The sequence below is a fragment of the Rhineura floridana genome, chromosome 7 (genome assembly GCF_030035675.1).
Source record: "Rhineura floridana isolate rRhiFlo1 chromosome 7, rRhiFlo1.hap2, whole genome shotgun sequence".
Classification (NCBI taxonomy): domain Eukaryota; kingdom Metazoa; phylum Chordata; class Lepidosauria; order Squamata; family Rhineuridae; genus Rhineura; species Rhineura floridana.
Genome location: NC_084486.1, coordinates 41,773,814 through 41,794,206, shown reverse-complemented (window position 1 = coordinate 41,794,206; position 20,393 = coordinate 41,773,814). Strand labels below are relative to the sequence as shown.

At 42.1% G+C, this 20,393-nt stretch overlaps 1 long non-coding RNA gene across 1 annotated transcript in view; it reads right to left on the bottom strand.

Annotated features, from left to right (window-relative positions):
• The window catches only part of LOC133388878 (uncharacterized), a 316,785-nt gene extending 309,250 nt beyond the window's left edge, over window positions 1-7,535 (bottom strand). Inside the window, exon 1 of the long non-coding RNA XR_009763966.1 lies at window positions 7,192-7,535. This is a non-coding gene — a long non-coding RNA (uncharacterized LOC133388878). The remainder of the gene's footprint in view (window positions 1-7,191) is intronic.
• Window positions 7,536-20,393: the final 12,858 nt, after the last annotated feature.

Sequence of the window (20,393 nt, the reverse complement as noted above, 5' to 3'; positions counted from 1 at the left end):
GTGTGTGTGTGTGTGTGTGTGAGAGAGAGAGAGAGAGAGAGAGAGAGAGAGAGAGAGATCTACAACAGAAATCTAAACGATAGATGTGGAAAATACAAAAGCTATCACGTAAAAAAATAGCTTTATGGCTTGAAGCTGTGTAAAATTTACATTGTAGTGCTTCCAGCCTTAGGCTGCAATCCAATACATGTCTACTCAGAAGTAAGCTCCATTGGGTTCAATAGGACTTACTCCCAGGTAAGTGTGTATTGTATTGTAGCATCCGTGTCTTCTTTCTAAGGGTCCCAGTGTACAGAGACAACAAAATCATTAAGAACCTTCTTGTACACCATAGCTCAGTAATGAAACATCAGATGAGTTCAGGGCTTCCATAAATAATTTTTACTTCTGCAATTTAATTAATTTATGTCCATTAATAAAAGATCCCCCTCTCTCAACACATACATGAACCACAACTATACCAGCCAACTAAAAAGGAAAATGTATTATCCATGCACAAAATCCCTTTCCTTGAATGTTTTTATTTTTAACTTTGATGATCTTCCTTCTTTGATATCTACAGGTAGCTTAGATATGAACTTATCTTTGAAAGGCCCCCAATTCCTTCTTGAGTCACTGGGCTCTGAAATGTTTTCATGGTTTACCAAAATCTGCTATAGCTTTGTTGCTTGAGGAATAGTTAGCTAATGAGCTAACTATAAGATCACAGCAAAAATCTGTACATCTCCATATTATTTTAGGCAGACCCAATTTTTCCAACACTGCTCACCCATTCTCAGTGCTCATTGGAACCCAGGCTACATTAAATTCATGATACAAGTGCAACCCAACTTTATGTATCTACAATTACAGCACCTACTGACAGAGAAAACTGGACAGGATCATGCACAAAGAAAAGGGCTTTCTATATCTGTTGTTAATCTCTGCTTATCTCCCTTTAGCTAATTTTTCCTAAGAGCTAGGGGGGAGAAATTCCCAAGGAATATTTGTGATTGCATTACCTTACAGCATCTCTTCCCCAACCTGATACCCTTCAGAAGTTTTTAACTACAGTTCCATCAGAATGCTCAACAGGCAGAACCAAGCTACTTTCTCATGACCACTGTAATTCTACCATATAGCTTGGCTCTGAAAATAATTAGTCAGTGCCTTCACATCAAATCACACCATCTCAGCAGGAAGTCCTATATCTAAATCCCAGATCTGTGCACAATTGTGGTGAAGGAAAGTTTGAGAAACACTCTTATTATTTAGTACATTTCAAGCTTGAGCCTCTTCTAAAGTCTGCAGCTAAGTGATGAGAGATAGACATGAGCCTTTCTCACAAAGAATAAAATACTAGGATACGAAATGTATTTTGTTTTAAAGATTAACGTATCAATGCAGCAACATGATTGGTGCAATATCAGGAGAGATCTAACCTAGTCCTTGCTAAGACAGCATTTTATATGCTTTACCAAACTGCAGTTGGGGTTGATTCCATAGTATAGGCACTTGGGTACCTTTGGATATCAAGCGACTAATAAATCTAAATTATTATTATTATTATTATGAATAATAAGAATAAGAATAAGAAATGTGTTGGGACTTACAGTTTTCTAGGACTAGTTATCATGCAATTGCCCAGGTACATTATAGATTTGTCTATCGCATCAGCTTACTACCAGATAAGAAGAATCTTAGAACATATTAAGAAATATGAATGATCAATCTGTGATGAACAGTTTAGATGAACATGGAAATCATATACCTATTCCAGATTGACATAATTCAAACTTTTAATTCTATCACCAATTTCTCCTATAGTGGAAAGTTCATGAAGGCATATTAGCTTCAACAGGGCACTCTAGGAGCATGACTGGAAGACTTCAGCTTTTCACAAAATTTTAATAGTTGCTTATTCAGATGGTATCCACCACATGTTACACCAATACAGCAGCACGGATCACAGTGTGATGAGAAAAATGCACTACACATATTTACAGTTTATTCCTCACTGAGCCTTATCTGAAATGCAGCAAAGAATTTTCTCTACATTGAACTGTGTTGCCATCTTAGCAGCTTTTAACCATTCAGGGCTTCTTTCACTGACAGATTTATACATATTAAGGAATTATTTTAATTGGCTTTTAAGCATCTGATTAGGAATTCTTGATTACAAGTATTTGAATAATAAGCATTTAAAGAGTAAGCAAGGTTATCAAGATACTCAAACAGGATACATGGATGCAGGTTTCCCTTATTTATTTATCTGAGCTATTTAAATCTTACCTACTAACAAAAGTTCTTGAGACAGCCTTATAATATGTTTAAAACACAATAAAATAGACAAGACTTACTGGGGGGAGGCAAAATTGTGCACACATTTCCCCTCTGTCGTCAAGTGTTTGAAATGCTGAATCACTAGACCACAGTAGGTAAGGTCCCAAAGGAAATAACAGCAGTCTGGAAATGACTTTAATAGCAGAGATATATCAGTCCCTCACAGACCAGGGCTTCCTTACTGGGCTGTTGTCACCCTTCTCTCAGCTTCTGATGTCAGACACAAGAGGCCCTGGAGGCAAAGGCATTCTAGTCTTCATTCAGATATTTCAGCTGCCATTCTCTAAGTGTTAGCTGAGCTCTCTAGCAATATATTATTTGTGGTTGCATGCCAACCACCAACCCACAGCAGTCCCCTACATTATCTGGCATGTGGAAAAGGCTTAGGAGAGAGTTGGTATCTTCTGTCATTTGGGCTCAAGAATCAAGAAGAAAATAAGACAGGGACAGAGACACTGGCTGCTTCTTACTTTTTCCATATCCCAGGAAAAATTAGAGAAGGCCCAGATCACTCCAGGTTCTTTGGCAGATATCAAAATGTTACTTTTTCTATCTCAGAGAAATTAAGTAAGGGGATCTGTATATGGTGAAGCACTCTGCTGATCAGAGGTCCAGGAGCACTTAACACCTGGCAAGCAAATTTAGGTGTATAAACTAAGTGTGGAATAAGCATACATGCACACATACTCACACACAAAAAGCCTACCACCAAAACTACAGACTAGGTCCTAAATAGACTATGACTCTATACTCAGGCAACGGAGCTTCAACACAGATTGGTCTCATATGTAGTCTTTAACAATGTTGTTACATTATGCCCATTATTCTGGCACAATGGACTAAAGGACCTTCAGTGAAAGTCTAGAAAAGGGGAAAGCCCACATCCCACAATACATCGCCAAACATTTCTTCTTAATCTTCTTAATCATCTTCTTCTTAATCCAATAAACATTTTCACACACACACTTCTATTGATAACAACTATTGAAAGGAATGAGGAATTATGGATGGCAGCCTATAAACTTACACCCCTCTCAGGCATAGACAAGGAGCACAGCCAAGCACTGGGGTAAGCAATGACAAGCACAGGTACTTGAATGACTTTGGTCATTCATTAACACTTTTGGTTCAGCTCTCATCTCTATTTTCCCTTGCAGAGACACAGCCAGAGAACAAGATCAAACATTGATTGAAGACAGATTCAAAAGTAACTCTGTACTGGAAGAGTATACTATTTCTGTTATCATTATCTCCTCCATCAAGACAAACCTGAAAATAAACAGCTAAAAATAAAAATAAAAAGGCAAGTAAACACTCAGTGGGAGTGTAGGAAGGGAAGAAACAAGGCCATCCGCTGCTGCTGCAAACCAATAGGCACCACTGTTAGCCTATCTATACCCCTTCTGTCTCCACAGACGAGCATCCATCCTACACTTCAGAGAAATTAATAAAGTGCTATCCCTTGATCCACACAGGGAGCAAAACAGAACTATAGCAGCACTACCAGCAAAACTGACCAGTGGAGTTTTGACTTGAGTCATGTGCCATGATGCATCCCTTAACTCACCATATTCAGTAATGCTTTAAGTGACACAACTCCATTTCTTTTCTTACAGCAGTTAATAATGTTAGAAAAGGGGGAGTAAGAGCATGACAAGTTGTGTAACTCTTGAGCCCCTATTTCCATTAAAGAAAGCAAATCCATTACATGCAAGTACTCATATACTGCAAATGGCTGCAAACATGTTCTTGAATCTCATTGTACATATAGTTATTTGCAGTGCCCTGCCTCACAATGAGACAGCAGAAGGAGGGTTACAAGACTTTCCTTCCCTTGAACAGTGTTGTTACTAGGGAAGATGCACCACTTGAAAGTAGATTAATGTAGATATTCAGCTGTACTGAAAAAGGCACAAATGTTTTCAAAAAGAAGGAGAGATGTAATTTATGCTGTGCAGAAAAGCAAGAACAGTTTTGCATATCATGCCACTTCAATATTTTAAGTACTTGCAAGGATATGTACTTTATTCAAATAAATTGTAAGTTAGTCACCATGTCTTCCAGAGGGTGGCATAAGTGGGGCTTCTAACACAAACCCAACATACAAGTGATAGTATCAGCGAACTAAAATCCACTGTTTCTATATTTGTGTTATACGCAATCCAATTTTTTAATCCACATTCTTCCCCATTTATGTGCATTTTTTAACTTTCTATTCCAGAATCTCACATTGTAGAAAATGTTTTACCCCAGGTGTGAATGTGTGTGTGTATATATATATATATATATATATATATACCATTCAAAATCAAAATAAAGTTTAAAACTACAATCAACATGTGGCATTACATGCACCAGATCACAGTTTCTGACAGACCAGACAAGCACGGTTAGGAGACTTCCCATTCCATCACATTTTACTCTGCTGTTGTCAATGATTGCTCTTTCCAACTTATTGCAAACTATTGCTACAGCGACAAGAACTACCTTGTATACAGTTAAATGAGAATCACTGCTGCACCACTTTTCTCTTTGATTACAATGGTTTGCACCGCAGGATTACTTAACGGAAGTTGCTTGATTAACAAATACAAAAATTGATACCATATTTTTATCACAATTTTACAAGACTTGTCATTTGAGTTAAAAGATACATTACCCATCTGTCCCATCTACCTGTCCATGTTTTTGTCAAAGTTGTTATTGAACATGTCATGTCCTTCAATGAAATATTAAAATGCACAATAAAAACTGTCAGATTGTGGTGGGAGTGTTGTTCTTTAGCATATGAGTGGAAATAAACACCCCAGCAGGACTGAATGGAATGGGTTTTCCTACATATCTCCAATTATCAAATGACATTTTAAATAAATGAGTATCAGTTTGAGTTCTTGGCCTGACTTTTGCATTTTAAAAATCAATAAACTTAGTTGGTTAGCAACATCCCCTTCAAGCTTCGTAGCAGAAGACTGGAGTGCAAATGTTACCAAATAAAATAAATAATGACTATCCAGAATTCAAAGACTACCAGGAGAATAAGACAGTAACCTTATGCACACTTAGTTTGGTATTAGCCCCATATATGTCGTTGGGACTTACTTCTGAGTATGCATAGGACTGACATACATAAATACTTAAACCTTTTGTTTTAGTTAACATGACAGCTCTCATTAAACCTCTGACTCATTTGAGGAGCCATCTCCTTTCAGAGCAAAATTGCTTTACTGATATATTATGTGATACACCCCATCTTATAGTACTGTGGTTTGCTCTCTCCATTCAGTTCGTTTTTATCTAAGGAAAGCTGTGCTACTCATAGGAGAAACTAAATGATGGATTTCACCAGTTAGCAACATCACCCGTAGTGCCAAAACCACACAATTCAAGTGGAAAAAGTAAACAGCATACACTGTGCAAATATCCTGGAGAGTGTCTGATTATCTACCGGGACTTCCAGCAATAGAATAAACAGGCTGCTGATGCTTCTATAGGTCCAGAAGAGTGCATGCTGCTTCCCAACCCCCAGAATAGCTTCTCCACTCACTGCTTACTGGTCCATAGTCAAACAGGAGCGGAGCCAATACAGAAGGTGCGGGGGGGGGAGCTTGCCTGCTTCTTCTCTGCCTTTGCATGATGCCCCAAGATCTGAGAGAGAAAGCACGTGTGAGACAGCAGATAATACAGCCAGCATTATTCCACTCCCACAAATGAGATCGGAAATGAAATGTAACAGCAGCCTCTCTACGGCGCCAAGTATTACAAGAACAGAATACTAACTGGTTCATTTATCTAGTCGATTACCATATGCAGATATTAAAGCACACAAGTATAGCAGCACAACTTTTGCTTTCAAAACAGGCGTCAATAACACCAGTGCAATTCTTCTCCCCCAGTATTTGTTTCAGCAGAAGTGGGGAGAGGGGAGTGCTTTTGCCACTGATTCAGGGAGAACACTAAGAGACCTGCATTCTCCCCCTCAAATCTCAGTACCAAAAAAACCCTAGAAATAGTGAGAAAAAGCCACACTTCTCTAAATTGCATTATGGTTCTTTGCTTTATCTACTAGGAACGTACCCCACTGTTACTACCACCTGATAAGCACCTTAAAAGGGTGAGGGGGTTAAAAAAAGGTAATCGCCTCTGAATAAATTGAAAAAAGAAGAAGAGATGAGTCTTTTATCAGCTTTGAGGGCTTCCCCCCTTCCAGCCAGGACTAGATGTTAACATGGCCTTTGGAGTATTCTTCTAGAGGAATGGGAGAACATCTCTTGTTACTGGCAAAGCTGAGAGCAGTCAAACCAAAGCTTGCACCTTATCACAGAACGAGCCTGCATTATCTGCATAAAGGAAGGAAAAACTTTTACTAGTAGAAGGTGCTCTTTAAACAAGTTTGGGGGGACATTTCACTTACTAACCCTATTCCTTTCTTTTACACGCACCTCTGGGCGATCCTTCACCTTAGGTCACACTATTATACATCCAGAAGTGGGGTTCTTTCCCCCCCGCATGAACCGAGGCAGTTTCTGCCTGCATGGGATCGGATGGCTTCGTCCCCGTGGGTTGGATTAGATGACCTTCAGATCCCTCTAGGCTTCTTAGATCTTAGACAACAGTTGCCTTGGAAGCACAGGCATTTTGGCAGCCCTGCTGTCACTCGAGCGAAGGGATAAGAAACACAAGTTAGACCTCCTCCCTCATCCCCACCCGAAGCCCACCGACAGCAACTTTTAGTCGGCGGCGCCACCAAAAAGCTACCCAGCAGCAATGCCAAGCAACGAAGAAGAGGGGACAAGTAGCCAAAGAAGCCATTCAAGCCACTGGGGACATCTTTTGCCTCCACCTGAAAAGGAGGGAGAGGAATTTCCTTACCTCTCCACGGGAAGTCACCTCAGCAGAGCCGACACAGCAGCGGCTGATAAATCCCTCCAAGCCACAGCGGCCGACTGCTTTCACTCCACAGGCGGCTTCTACCTCCCCGAACTGAGGCTAAACGACGTCTTCCGCGACGTCCTCCGTCCTCGCTCTTCCCCGCTAGCCCGTCTCGTTTGGCGCCACCTGGCCTGAGGGAAGCTGCTCCCCCCCTTTCTCCCTCTCCCTCAGTTCTTTGGAGTCTGTCCACAGGAAGGGGGCGACGAGGAGACGGCGGCGCTGCTTAGCCGGTTGGCTCTTCTGTCGTCGGCTCCGCCAGCCCTGATTCGGTTGCACGGAAATATGGGTCTTAAAAAGGGAGGGGAGTAGTAAGAAGAGAAAAAGGATGAAAAAAACTTTGAGGTTAAAAAATTGGGGGGGGGGTAGCGAGTCTACGGGTGGAAGAGAAAGATAGAGCACGCGCCACACGCAGGCGAGAAAGCGCCGGGAGACCCCTCCGGTGCGTTTAGGCGCGAATGCTTAGAGAAGAGGCGCTTCTTCTCCAAGCCTGACACCAAGGGAAAGGTGTCAACTCCCACCATTCACAGAAATGGAGGCTTCGCTGAGCGAGTGAGGAGAGCCACCAGCCCACCACAACCCACAAGGAAGGAGGCGCCTGTCAAATCTTGAGGGAAGAGTGGGGTCACCTCCACATAGGGGGAAAGCCGGCAGTTTTCGTTCTCCTGCCGCAACAGAAAATTGAAACGTGGAGGGAAGAGAGAAATAGAAAGCCCGCGAGGAGGCAGCAGGTTGCAGCGCTGCAGCCAAGGAAGAGGTGGGCTTTCAGCTCTCGACTCTCTCTCTCGCTGGCGCAGTCGGAGGAGAAACCCGGCAAAAGACTGTCATCTCATTATTCAAGCTGTGCATGGAGTGAGGGATGGCCGGTCGGCTTCAGATCATGTGGGTATGGAAGCTCGAAGAAGATTCATGGCTCATTGTCAAGAGGATTATGGACACTCTGTCCTCGTCGGCGGTTTCACGCTCTTCCAAATGGAGACGGACGTCGCCGGCGTTTTCTTGAAATGAGACCCGAAGCCTTTTAAAACCGAGAATGTTGCAAAAGGTGGCAAGACTTGGTCTTTTTCACTTTCTCTCTCGCGCGCACATGGTACACGTTGTGCTCTGGCGCAAGGGCGAAGGTATACCTAGAAGGGATAAATTTGTACGGCTTGAGGGTGGGTTGTTTATATTTTTTTTAAAAAAAGGCTTCAGAGCTGCCCGACCTCATTCCAAGACCAAGGTTATATTATTGCTTGAGGGGAAGAGCTGTCTTTGGTCATTTCCTCTTTGGATATTCTAATCCCAGGCATAATTCCCATCAATGCTCCTGAGCCATAGCAGCACCACCACCTACATTAGCTGTTTGCGACTTTTAGAAAAAGATAAGTAGCCAACAGAGGAATACTCTGAAATGAAGTGGTTGGCCCATGCTTTGTCTTTCCTCCATCTTGGAAAGCATTGGCTTCACATGGAGGCAGCAGCTGTTACTTCTTCCTATTGCTCCCTGCTTTTTCATCCAACCAAGTAGAGAGCAGGACATTGAAGCTGAAATACCAAAGATATGTCTCATGCTAAAATATCAGAAGGCACAGAGTCCTCCCTGCAAAAGTAATTGCCCCAGCTAGGCAGAGAGATACTATAAATGGAGACTATATATAGGTTAAGATCCGAAGGTGGCATGATAGAGCCATTGTTTCCCATGGTATGCACAAGTCTTCTCCAACCTGGTGCCCTCCAGGTGTTTAGGGCCACAACTCCCACCATCCCTAACCATTAGCCATACTGGCAAGGGCTGATGAGAATTGAAGTTCAAAACATTCTCCAGATTGCAGAAGGATGATGACCATTTGTTTTGGTCCACTGTTATCTCTGTTTTGTTTTAAGCACTTCCAAACTGTACAAAGCCTGATTGTCCAGAGAAAATGGTAGGATGACTGTACATGCTAAACCATATTATTATACCACTTACAATTGGGGACTTGTCTCCATCCTATTAGTGGATACTTGCCCTGAATTGAGACAGGATCATCTCTTCCAATTTCCTTTCTACATTATGAACATATTTCCTCTACCCATTCCTTCACTCTGACCTTTTCCTTTCTACCACACTTTAGATTTATATTCTTTTGGAGAGAGTTAGAAGGAGAGAAGGAATACATATATGAGGGTTCCAAAGTGGGTAAATATACTCAAACATAAAAGACTGCAGCTTTCAAGACTTCTAGGAAAGAATGGCACTTCCTGTACATACTAAACCGTCAGTAGGATCAAACTTTATGTTGTCACATATAAGTTGCACACATAAGTTGCTTGAGGAATAGAATTGAACTCTATGTCAGAGTATATAATACTTTGGATTCATTATATAATACATAATGCATATATTTTATATGTTAACAGTGACGGCTAGGTGGATCCTTACAGGTCCTTAGGCTTATAATCAAAGTCTTGGTTTAAAGAACCTCAGCTCTTACTGTGTTTGCTGCTACTTCGTGCTATTTAACATCTGTATGAAGCCATTGGGATCATCAGGAGATTTGGAGTGAGGTGACATCAGTAGGCAGATGCCACCCAGCTCTACCTCTTTATTCCATCTCAATCAGGAGAGGCAGTTGGGGTGTTGAATCAGTGCTTGGAGGCAGTAATGGGCTGGATATGGGCAAATAAAGGCTGAATCCTGAAAAGACAAAGATGTTATGCGTCCAGAGTTCTCATGTCTGGGAGGTAGGGAGACAGCCTGTTCTGGATGGGATTGCCGTCCCTTAGAAGGAGCAGGTCTGCAGCTTGGCGGATACTTCTGGATCAAGCATTGTCACTGGAGGTTCAGGTTGCCTCAGTTGCTAGGAGTGCCTTTTTCCAGCTCCAACTGATTCATTAGCTTCGGTCCCTTTTGGACAGAGATGACTTGTCCATAGTACTTCATGCTCTGGTAACTTCCAAATTGGATTATTGCAATGTGCTCTACATGGGGCTACTCTTGAAGACAACTCAGAAACTTCAACTGGTCCGAAATCCAACAGCCAAATTACTGGCTTGGCTCCCTTTAGAACTCATATAACCCCTGTTTTAAAACAGCTGCATTGTTTGCCAGTTCATTTCCAGGCCCAATTCGAGGTGATCATGTTAATGTTTAAAGCCCTAAATGATTTAGGTCTCAAAGATCTGAAAGACAGCCTCCTTCCATATAGACCCTGTCGGCAGGGCCGGATTATCCATTAGGCTTAGTAGGCTGAAACCTAGGGGCCCGGAGCTTTTGGGGGCCGGTGCAAGAGCTTCCGAACCGCCCACCATCCCCCCGCTTCACTTACCTTTTTCTCCACTGTTTTTTGCGGTTTGCCATTGTGATGTTCCTGCTTATATTGTAAATATGGTAAGTGCTGGTTATATAAAAGACATATGGTAAGTGGAGTGAAAGAGGAGGGGGAGTACATGAGCAGTAGAATGCTGGATGATTGGCTAAGCGTTTGAATGGCTGGGAGTATAAATGGAAGAATGACAGTTGAATCAGGGAGGTGGATGTTGGAGGTTTAGAGAGGTGAAAGAGAGGTTTTGGTGGTGTTTGGAGGTTGGTGTTGTTGAGAGTGAGTCGGAGTTCTGAGGCAATTAATGAGAAATAAAGCACATGTCAGAACATATATGAAACCATAAGCTTGTCAACAAAGTAATTAAGTAATCTTGTTATTTCTAATTCTTAATAAACATTTCTTGGTTAAATAAAAGCCTGATTCCTTCAGCTGGGACACACATACCAGGGGGAATAGCAAAGTAACCAAGGCTGAACAGTTTGTATTGAATGGTGGCAGTGGTGGTGGATCGGAGGAAAGTGTATCCAGTCCCACAGAGAAACTCAGGGCTGTATGCTTCAGAGTCAAGGGGCTGCAGGGCGGTTTACAAATTACCTATACCCATTGACACAAGGTATCAGAATAGCCAGGCAGAGACTAGGCACACTCTATTAGCTAAAAGGGTTACAGAGTGTTGGGTGTTGCTGCCTAGCAGTGGGATCTTTTGAGATCGGTGCTAGTGCTGTAAAGGGTAAGAATAAACCTGACGTTCCTGTCTGCTGGTAGCCACAAAGTGAGAGCTTCACAGGTGGTGCCAGGGAAGGACGTCACATGTGGTGGCTGTAGCAGTGGGATACGAACAACAGAGTCCCTAAAAGTGGTGTGGCAAAAAGAAATAACAAGCAAATATTACTTGTGAGAGTGACTGGCAAGGAGTGTGTGGTAAAGTGTGAGTGAACTCCTAAAACATGGCTAAATATATAAAGATGAAAAGAGAGGAGCTGGTGGAGAAGTGCATAACATGCAATTTACCTCACGAGGGTAAAGGGGTAGATGAATTGCAAGTGGCATTAATAAAGCATACATCAATCCAACACAAACAACCTGTCAGGGAAGAGACCCCAGAAGGGTACTCAAGCAATCCCGCTTATATAGAATATTTAAGAGAGAAGTTAAGATGGAAGGCTGAGGAAAAAGACAAGCAGAGGGTCTTTGAAGCTGCAGAGAAGGAAAAGCAACGTGTGATGGAGGCTGAGGAGAGGGAAAAGCAACGTGAGTTAGAGATTGAAAGGATGAGAATAGATACTGAAAGAGTGAGAATGGATGCTGAGATACAAGTGGAAAAGTTAAAATTTGAAAGAGAGAAGTTTCATTCTGATGAAACAAGGAAAGACAAAAATTAAACAAAAATTGAGCCTGGACAAGATCCACAAATTTACCTCAACACCTTCGAAAAGGCAGCTCAGATGTGGGGGCTACCGGAGGATAAATATATGCAATATTTATCAAATTTGATCAAAGGGGAATTGGCAGAGGTATACCAATATTTCCCCTCAGACAGGCCCGTCACATATGCCGAGTTTAAAGAGGCAGTGTACAAAAGATTCAAACTGGGACCTGACTATTTCAGAAAGTTATTTCGAAACTGCCAGATCCAGGCAGAGAGGTCTTTTGTTGAACTGGGAGCAAAATTGGAGGACATATTTGGGAAGTGGATGGGAAGTGCCAAAGCTCAATCAGTAGAAGAGGTGAAAAGTCTCATGATACTGGATCAATTATACCATCAGTTACCACCAGAAATAAGGCTCCTGGTCAAAGACCATTCCCCTAAATCTGTTCAAGAGGCAGCAGAGTTGGCAGATCACTTTGCCTCAAATAGAACTGGCTGGGTGGGGAAAACATCAAGAGAGTTTAAACTCAGACCATATAATGGTGGCAGAAAGGATGTGGTACCACAGCGAGTGAGCCCTCCAATAAAATCTGAAAGGCACAGGACACCCCAGAGTGGATCTGTGTACCCCAAAATGGAGGAGAAACTATGTTATAAATGTGGTATACCAGGGCACCTACGTTTCCAATGTGAGGTTGCCAACCCCATTGGTAATCTTGCTCAGGGAAGGGCAGTAAAAACAGAACCAAGGGAGTTAGAAACAAAGAAAGTTCAGTTCTGCCACATAAACTGGACAAATGTACAAGACTTTGATTTGAGTCTGAGGGAAGAAGTGAGTGTGCAAGGGGCAAATTATTGGGCATTGCTTGATACTGGTGCCGCTCAGACGTTACTGAGGCCAGATTTGATAAAATCTGAGGAAATATTACCTCAGGAAATGGTGACAATCCAAGGAGTGAGGGGTGAACCAGAAAGCATACCCATGACCCTGATAATATTAAAGTGGAGAGGAAAGGACGAGATCTGTAAAGTGGGTATTAATGCCCAACAACAAGAACCAGTGATACTGGGAAGAGATGTTATGGGGGCACAAGGAAGGATATATGTTGTGACCCAAAACCAAATGAACAAAGGAGCAGAAGCCATTTTAGCCAGCTCTGAACAAAACAGGGTAGAATCTGTGGTTGAGACTGAGGTTGCCATAGAAACCCTAGCAGGCCTGCTGAGAGAGACACACTGTTTCGAATGGTCTCTACTGCAGAGGCACAGCAGTTCAGAGAAGAGCTGAGTAAGGATGAAAGTTTGAAGCAAATGAAGGACCAAGCCCTTACACAAAGGATTCCCTTTAAATCTGAGGGATCAAATTGTGTGAGAGAATGGGATTTTGTACAGACTGTGGATGCCTGCTGAGAGAAAGAATGAATGTGAACCAGTCAAACAGAAGGTGGTGCATGTGAATATGCTCAAACCATACCACACCAGGGATGTTAAAGTTTTACAGGTCACCTTGTTCCCTGAAGGTAGTGGTCCTGAACGTCCAGATTTGGTACAGGAAAGCAAAGCAAAAGGAGGGGTAGACCAACTGGAATGGTCGGAGGAGGTGGAGGAAGAAGTCAAGAAAGAGATTCTAAGAGTTTTAATAAATTATGGGGATCTCTTCAGCAACAAACCTGGCCGAACCAGTATAGCCAGACATTCAATTGATACTGGAAATCATGCCCCAATTAGATCTGTTCCGTACCATGTGAATGGGAAAGTTTTGAATGAAATTAGAAAGGAGGTTGAAGACATGTTGGAACTAGGGGGATCAGGGAATCCATCAGTCCCTGGGCCTCAAATATTGTATTGGTTCCGAAAAAAGATGGAACCATGAGGTTTTGTATTGATTATCGATTAATCAATAAAATTACTGTCCCAGATGTGTATCCTATGCCTAGGGTGGATGCAATGTTAGAGCTATTGGGAGCAGCAAACATTATCTCTACCATAGATTTGTGTAAAGGATTTTGGCAGATGGAATTAGACGAGCAATCCAGAGCCAAAACTGCCTTCAGTACACCAGATCGGTTATATGAGTTTGTGACTTTACCCATGGGGCTAAGGAACTCACCAAGTTCTTTTCAGAGACTAATCAACACTGTGTTGCGAGGCATGTCAGACTTTGCTATGGCCTATATAGATGACATGGCCATTTTCAGCAAGTCAGTGCCTGAGCATGTCCAACACCTGACAGCAGTGTTAAAGGCATTTAAGAAAGCAGGGCTAACTATAAAAGCCAAGAAATGCCAGTTTGATTTGAATGAAATGATCTATTTAGGACATGAGGTGGGGAGTGGGAAAATAACCCCCTTATGGAGCAAAGTTGAGGCAATACAATCGTGGCCCATCCCCTTAACTAAAAAGCAAGTTAGGGCATTTTTAAGTGTGGCTGGTTTCTACCGTAAATGTATAAAAGATTTTGGGGAAATAGCAACCCCTTTGCATGAGCTAACAAGGAAAAAGTGTGCTGAGCATGTGGTATGGACGGATGAATGTCAAAAGGCCTTTGATCTTCTAAAGCAAGCCTTGTGCCAAGGGCCTGTATTGATAGCACCAGCTTTCAAGCAACCATTTATCGTGGCCACGGGTGCGTCAGACCTAGTGCTGGGAGTCATCTTGCTGCAAGAGAGGGGAGGCACCAGATATCCAGTGGTGTATCTTAGTTGCTAGCTGACATTGCGGGAGAAGAATTATTTGTCAGTCCAAAAGGAATGCCTAGCGGTCATGTGGGGGCTGAGCAAGTTGCGTCCATATGTGTGGGGATGAAGATTTACAGTGACAACGGATCGAGCATTGCCATGGTTAGAGACTATGAGAAATAATAACACCATGTTGCAGAGGTGGTCCTGGGCTTTACAAGAATACCAGGTGGACTTTAAGTTCATAAAAAGCAAGGACAATGTATTGGCCAATGGACTTTCAAGGCAGGTGGCTGGGACTGCAGTGACGTGACCCAGACGTGGGTGTGAAAAGACATTTTCCCCTAAGAGACTTGTTTTTTTTATTATTAATGCGTTGTATGAATCCTAGAGCAGGAATAATACTTAGCTGTTATTTTAAGGGGGGGGGAATGTGATGTGTAGACAGCTAATGGTGGATAGAGTCTGGTTTTCCAGAAAGACAAAAAGGGGTTAAAAGGCAGAGCTGCTCAAGGACACAGCAGCTGGCACAGAAGCCATAAAACCTTGAAAATGAAACTGCACAGTGTGGGGGTTGTTAAGTTAGTGGAAGGAAGGTGTTTGTTTACTGTCTGTTTGAATCTTGTTGAGCTTTGCCAGTAAAAAGACTCATCTTAACTAAAAGACTGAACGTTGTCTTTGAATCACTTCGGCGCTCATACACTCGCTGCTGCATGCCACGCACATACATGCATCACACACCAACAAGGGTTATGGGCCCAGAGTGTGGCACGGAGTGCGTACAGAGTGCATACAGAGTGCATATCAAGTAAGGAATGACTTGTTCACCGTCGGGAAAGGACAGCTGTGGAGATCTGACGGACAAGGAACAGTGACTGGCAAAACAAGAGTGAAGTGTCTGCAGAAATGGCTGTGTCCTTATCAGCTGGAATGCCTTTGGAACACCTCACTGAACAGAACTATTCATGTTGGAGGTTACGAATGGAGGCTTTCTTAACAAAAGAAGATTTATGGCAGGTAATTGAGAACGATCCACCGGCTGACCCACCACCGGCTCCATGGAAACGTATGGAAGAGAAGGCAAGATCGTATTTAATCCTGGCAGTGGATGACTCTCAACTGCTGCACATTCAATACAAACCCACCGCGAAAGAAATTTGGAATACTCTGAGAGACGTGCATGTCAGAAAAACAGCAAGTAGCAAGATTTATTTAGCACATAAACTACATCAAATGAGGCTGGCAGAAGGTGTGTCAATGTCTGCTCATTTGTTGGAGATGAAAAAGTTGTTTGTGGAGTTACAAGAGAGAGAGGTTGTGCACTCTCAATTACAACAAGTGTATATCATATTATCATCACTAGACTCTTCCTGGGATCCATTAATCAGCTCGCTGGAGGCAATGCCAGACGAGGGTTTGACGGTACAGTATGTGTCAGGTAAACTGATCCAGGAGTGGGAGAGGCGCGCAGAAACAAACGGAAAACAAGAAAGGAGAACTGAAAGGAGTGAAACAGAAACAAGGACTTTTGGACTTAAGGCATGTTATAGTTGTGGATCAAGACAGCATTTATGGAAGGACTGTATGAACAAAAGGTATGGATATAAACAGTCACATGTGCAAATAATAAAAATGGCAAGTTCCAAGAAGATGGATGAAGAAAGCACTGACTGGGTTGTAGACTCGGGAGCCACCCACAGCATGATAAAGAATAAAGACTTATTCAAAACCATGCGTCCCACGAAGGAAGCTGTAGTACTGGCTGATGGTACATTCAGGCAAGTCGTGGGAAGGGGTACTGTGCAATTGAGAGTACTCAATACTATAATGACGGATGTATTGTGTGTTCCTGACTTAGATAGCAACATCCTATCTGTAACGAAACTAAACAGTATGGGATATGTAGTCATATTTGAAAAAGGGAAATGTGAAATTAAGCAGGGAAATGATGTATGTGTAAAAGGGAGTCTCAAGAATTCATTATTCTATATAAGGCTCAGTCCAACAGGAAGGGCATCGAAGATAACAAATGAAAAACCACATAATAACTGTGTCCACATATGGCACAGAAAACTAGGGCATGCCAACTTCAAAACAATTGAGAAAACACCCAAACATTGTGAGGATGTGACATACCAAGACTGCAGGAGGCATGTGGAATGCGAGGTTTGTAACCAAACCAAAGCAACAGTAGCTCCAATAAACAAAGAAGCTAAGAGCAATACTAGTCAACCGTATCAAACAATACATGTGGACCTAGCAGGACCATTCCAAGGGTTGCAAGGTGGTGCTAGATATTTTCTTGTAATCGTAGATGCTTATACCAGATATTGCACTGTGTACCTGTTGAAATCTAAGAATGAAGCAGAGGGAAACTGAAACTATTCCTGAAAAAGGTTGAGGTGCAACATGACACACATGTGAAGCAAATACGCTCAGACCAGGGTGGGGAATTCACTAGTCACACTTTAGAGCAGTATTTGGTGAACAAGGGAATAGAACATGCAAAAACAGCCCCATTGTCTCCATTCCAAAATGGATTGGCGGAAAGGAAAAATAGGACGCTTCAAGATGCAACCAGAGCCATGTTGAAGGACTCTGATCTATCACATGTTTTTTGGGGAGAGTGTTTGCTATATGCCACATACATCCAAAACAGGCTCTTTCACAGAGCGCTGAATATGTCACCATACGAGAAGCTTCATGGAAAGAAGCCTCGACTGCAGCACATAACACTATTCGATGCATATTCCAAAAGGGAGGAGGCAAGGCAAACTAGCGCCCAGGACACAGAATGGTTATATGCTAGGTTTTCAAAATGCATACTATCGAGTATGGCTACCACATCAGAAACAGGTTATTCTTAGTAGGGGTGTAAAAGCCCAAGAACAAGATTGGGAGAAAAATGTTTTAGTAAACTTGGAAAATACATAGAGGGATAATGAAACAATGGAACACAGCATAAAACAGGAGGAAATAGAGTCAGATCTTGTGACACCAGATGAGATTGAATCTCGGGTAATACCTCAGGTAATAACTTTTGTTTTGTTATGTGCCTCCAAGTCGACTACGACTTATGACGACCATATGAATCAGTGACCTCCAAGAGCATCTGTCATGAACCACCCTGTTCAGATCTTGTAAGTTCAGGTCTGTGGCTTCCTTTATGGAATCAATCCATCTCTTGTTTGGCCTTCCTCTTTTTCTACTCCCTTCTGTTTTTCCTAGCATTATTATCTTTTCTAATGAATCATGTCTTCTCATGATGTGTCCAAAGTATGATGACCTCAGTTTCATCATTTTAGCTTCTAGTGATAGTTCTGGTTTAATTTGTTCCAACACCCAATTATTTGTCTTTTTCGCAGTCCATGGTATCCACAAAGCTCTTCTCCAACATCACATTTCAAATGAGTTGATTTTTCTCTTATCCACTTTTTTCACTGTCCAACTTTCACATCCATACATAGAAATTGGAAATACCATGGTCTGAATGATCCTGACTTTAGTGTTCAGTGATACATCTTTGCATTTGAGGACCTTTTCTAGTTCTCTCACAGCTGCCCTCTCAAGTCCTAGCCTTCTTCTGATTTCTTGACTATTTTCTCTATTTTGGTTAATGACTGTGCCAAGGTATTGATAATCCTTGACAAGTTCAGTGTCCTCATTGTCAACTTTAAAGTTACATAAAACATCTTAAAAACATCTTAAAATACATTAGAACAAAACAGCGTTAAAAACATTTTTTAAAAAAACAACTTTAAAAAGGGTTAAAAACATTATTAAAAAACATATTAAGCAATTCTAACACAGACACAGACTGGGATAGGTCTCAACTTAAAAGGCTTGTTGAAAGAGGAAAGTTTTCAAAAGGCTCCGAAAAGATAACAGAGATGGTGCCTGCCTAATATTCAAAGGGAGGGAATTCCACAGGGTAGGTGCTGCCACACTAAAGGTCTGTTTCCTATATTGTGCAGAACGAACTTCCTGATAACATGGTATCTGCAGGAGGCCCTCACCTGCAGAGCACAGTGATCGACTGGGTATATAAGGGGTAAAACGGTTTTTCAGGTATCCTGGTCCCGAGCTGTATAGGGCTTTGTACACCAAAACTAGAACCTTGAACTTGGCCCAGTAGCAAATGGGCAGCCAGTGCAATTCTTTCAGCAGCAGGGTGACATGTTGGTGATACCCAGCCCCAGTGAGCAGTATCGCCGCTGCATTTTGCACCAGCTGCAGCTTCCGGACCAACCTCAAGGGCAGCCCCACATATAATTGCATACAAACATTACCTTTATTTTTAAATACATTTATTTGAGTCACTTAAAGTCAGTTTCCCTGAATGTCAGTGTGATTGATCACTTTCTTCCCTGTTTTTGAATTATTTTACTACCTCCTTTGATTAGATTTGTTCTCTCCCAAGGACACTTCTCTCCCTTTCTTCCTGGGTTGTCTTTCTGGGTTCATTTTTTCATTTGTATTGGCAAGCACCATCACTTTTTACTACTTCACATATCAGTCTGCCTTCCCATTAATGTATTTGTAACACCATATCCTGTTAGGTTGTCTTGGGAATTAGAGACTAAGAGATTAAGGTGTGTGCCTGTGTGTGTATTAGTTTGATTGTTTGTTTCTTTGATATGCTGTTCTTCATTGAAAATCCCGGAGTGGGATCACAACATAAAATGAAAAGGTACAACAGTACAAAGCTGTAGATGAGTGGTAGAGCACCTGCTTTGCATGCAGTAGATCCCAAATTCAATCTCTGGCATTTCCAGGTAGGGCTGGGAGAGATCCTTGTCTGAAACCCTGGAGAACCATTGCCAGTCAGTGTAGACAGTACACTACACTAGGTCTGACTCAGTATTGTTATGGAAATATATATATATGCAGAGATCCCCAGCAGTCTGAGCTTTGTGTGTGCAAGTGGGTGTATTTACCTAAGTAGCAGGCTTTTACCCTGCATTTAAATCACTGAGACTTGTGTAGTGCCTTTAAGTCGATTCCGACTTATGGCAACCCTATGAATAGGGTTTTCATGGTAAGCGGTATTCAGAGCGGGTTTACCATTGCCTTCCTCTGAGGCTGAGAGGTAGTGACTGGCCCAAGGTCATCCAGTGAGCTTCATGGCTGTGTGGGGAATTGAACCCTGGTCTCCCAGGTTGTAAGACTTAGTAAAATAAGAAAAGCTACTTTATTTATAGAAATACATATTAAATAGGAAAGGCATACCTATTCTAGCTAACTGACTAAGTTGGAGGGACAATGCCCAGACTTGGGTATTACCCTCATGGCTCAGGAGAGAGAGCAAAGACAAAGATGTCTCCTCTCTCCTTGGACTGTCAAAAAAGAAGACAAAAGAAGGAGGGGCAGATAAGTTTCCCTGAGCATATCAGTTTACAGTTGAAGGAAGTTAGGTAGAGAAGAACACAGGTAAAGGTAGGCAAGGCTAGCCAGCTGGAGGACCCCAACTCTATCTTCCTTCTGTAATACATTCAAAGAACCCAAACAGGAGTTGTTCTTGCCCCACTTCCAACAAGTATAAGGCAGTTTCCTTTGTTTCTAATATTAAGCAACATGGTCAAATCCATCAAAACTCTAATATACCATCCTTTTTTCTAAAGCAGCGAGATAATACATTCCACAAAGCAGCAGAATAATACAAAATTGTTTAGCAAAATATCAGGAGTTCCTTCAAAAGCTGGAGTGAATCTTAAGTAGATGACAAAACTGAAGATCTGTACCTCCAATTAGGACTTACTTCATAGATAATTCTAAGAGTGAATCTCCTGCATGTCAGCAGTTTGCCAAAGA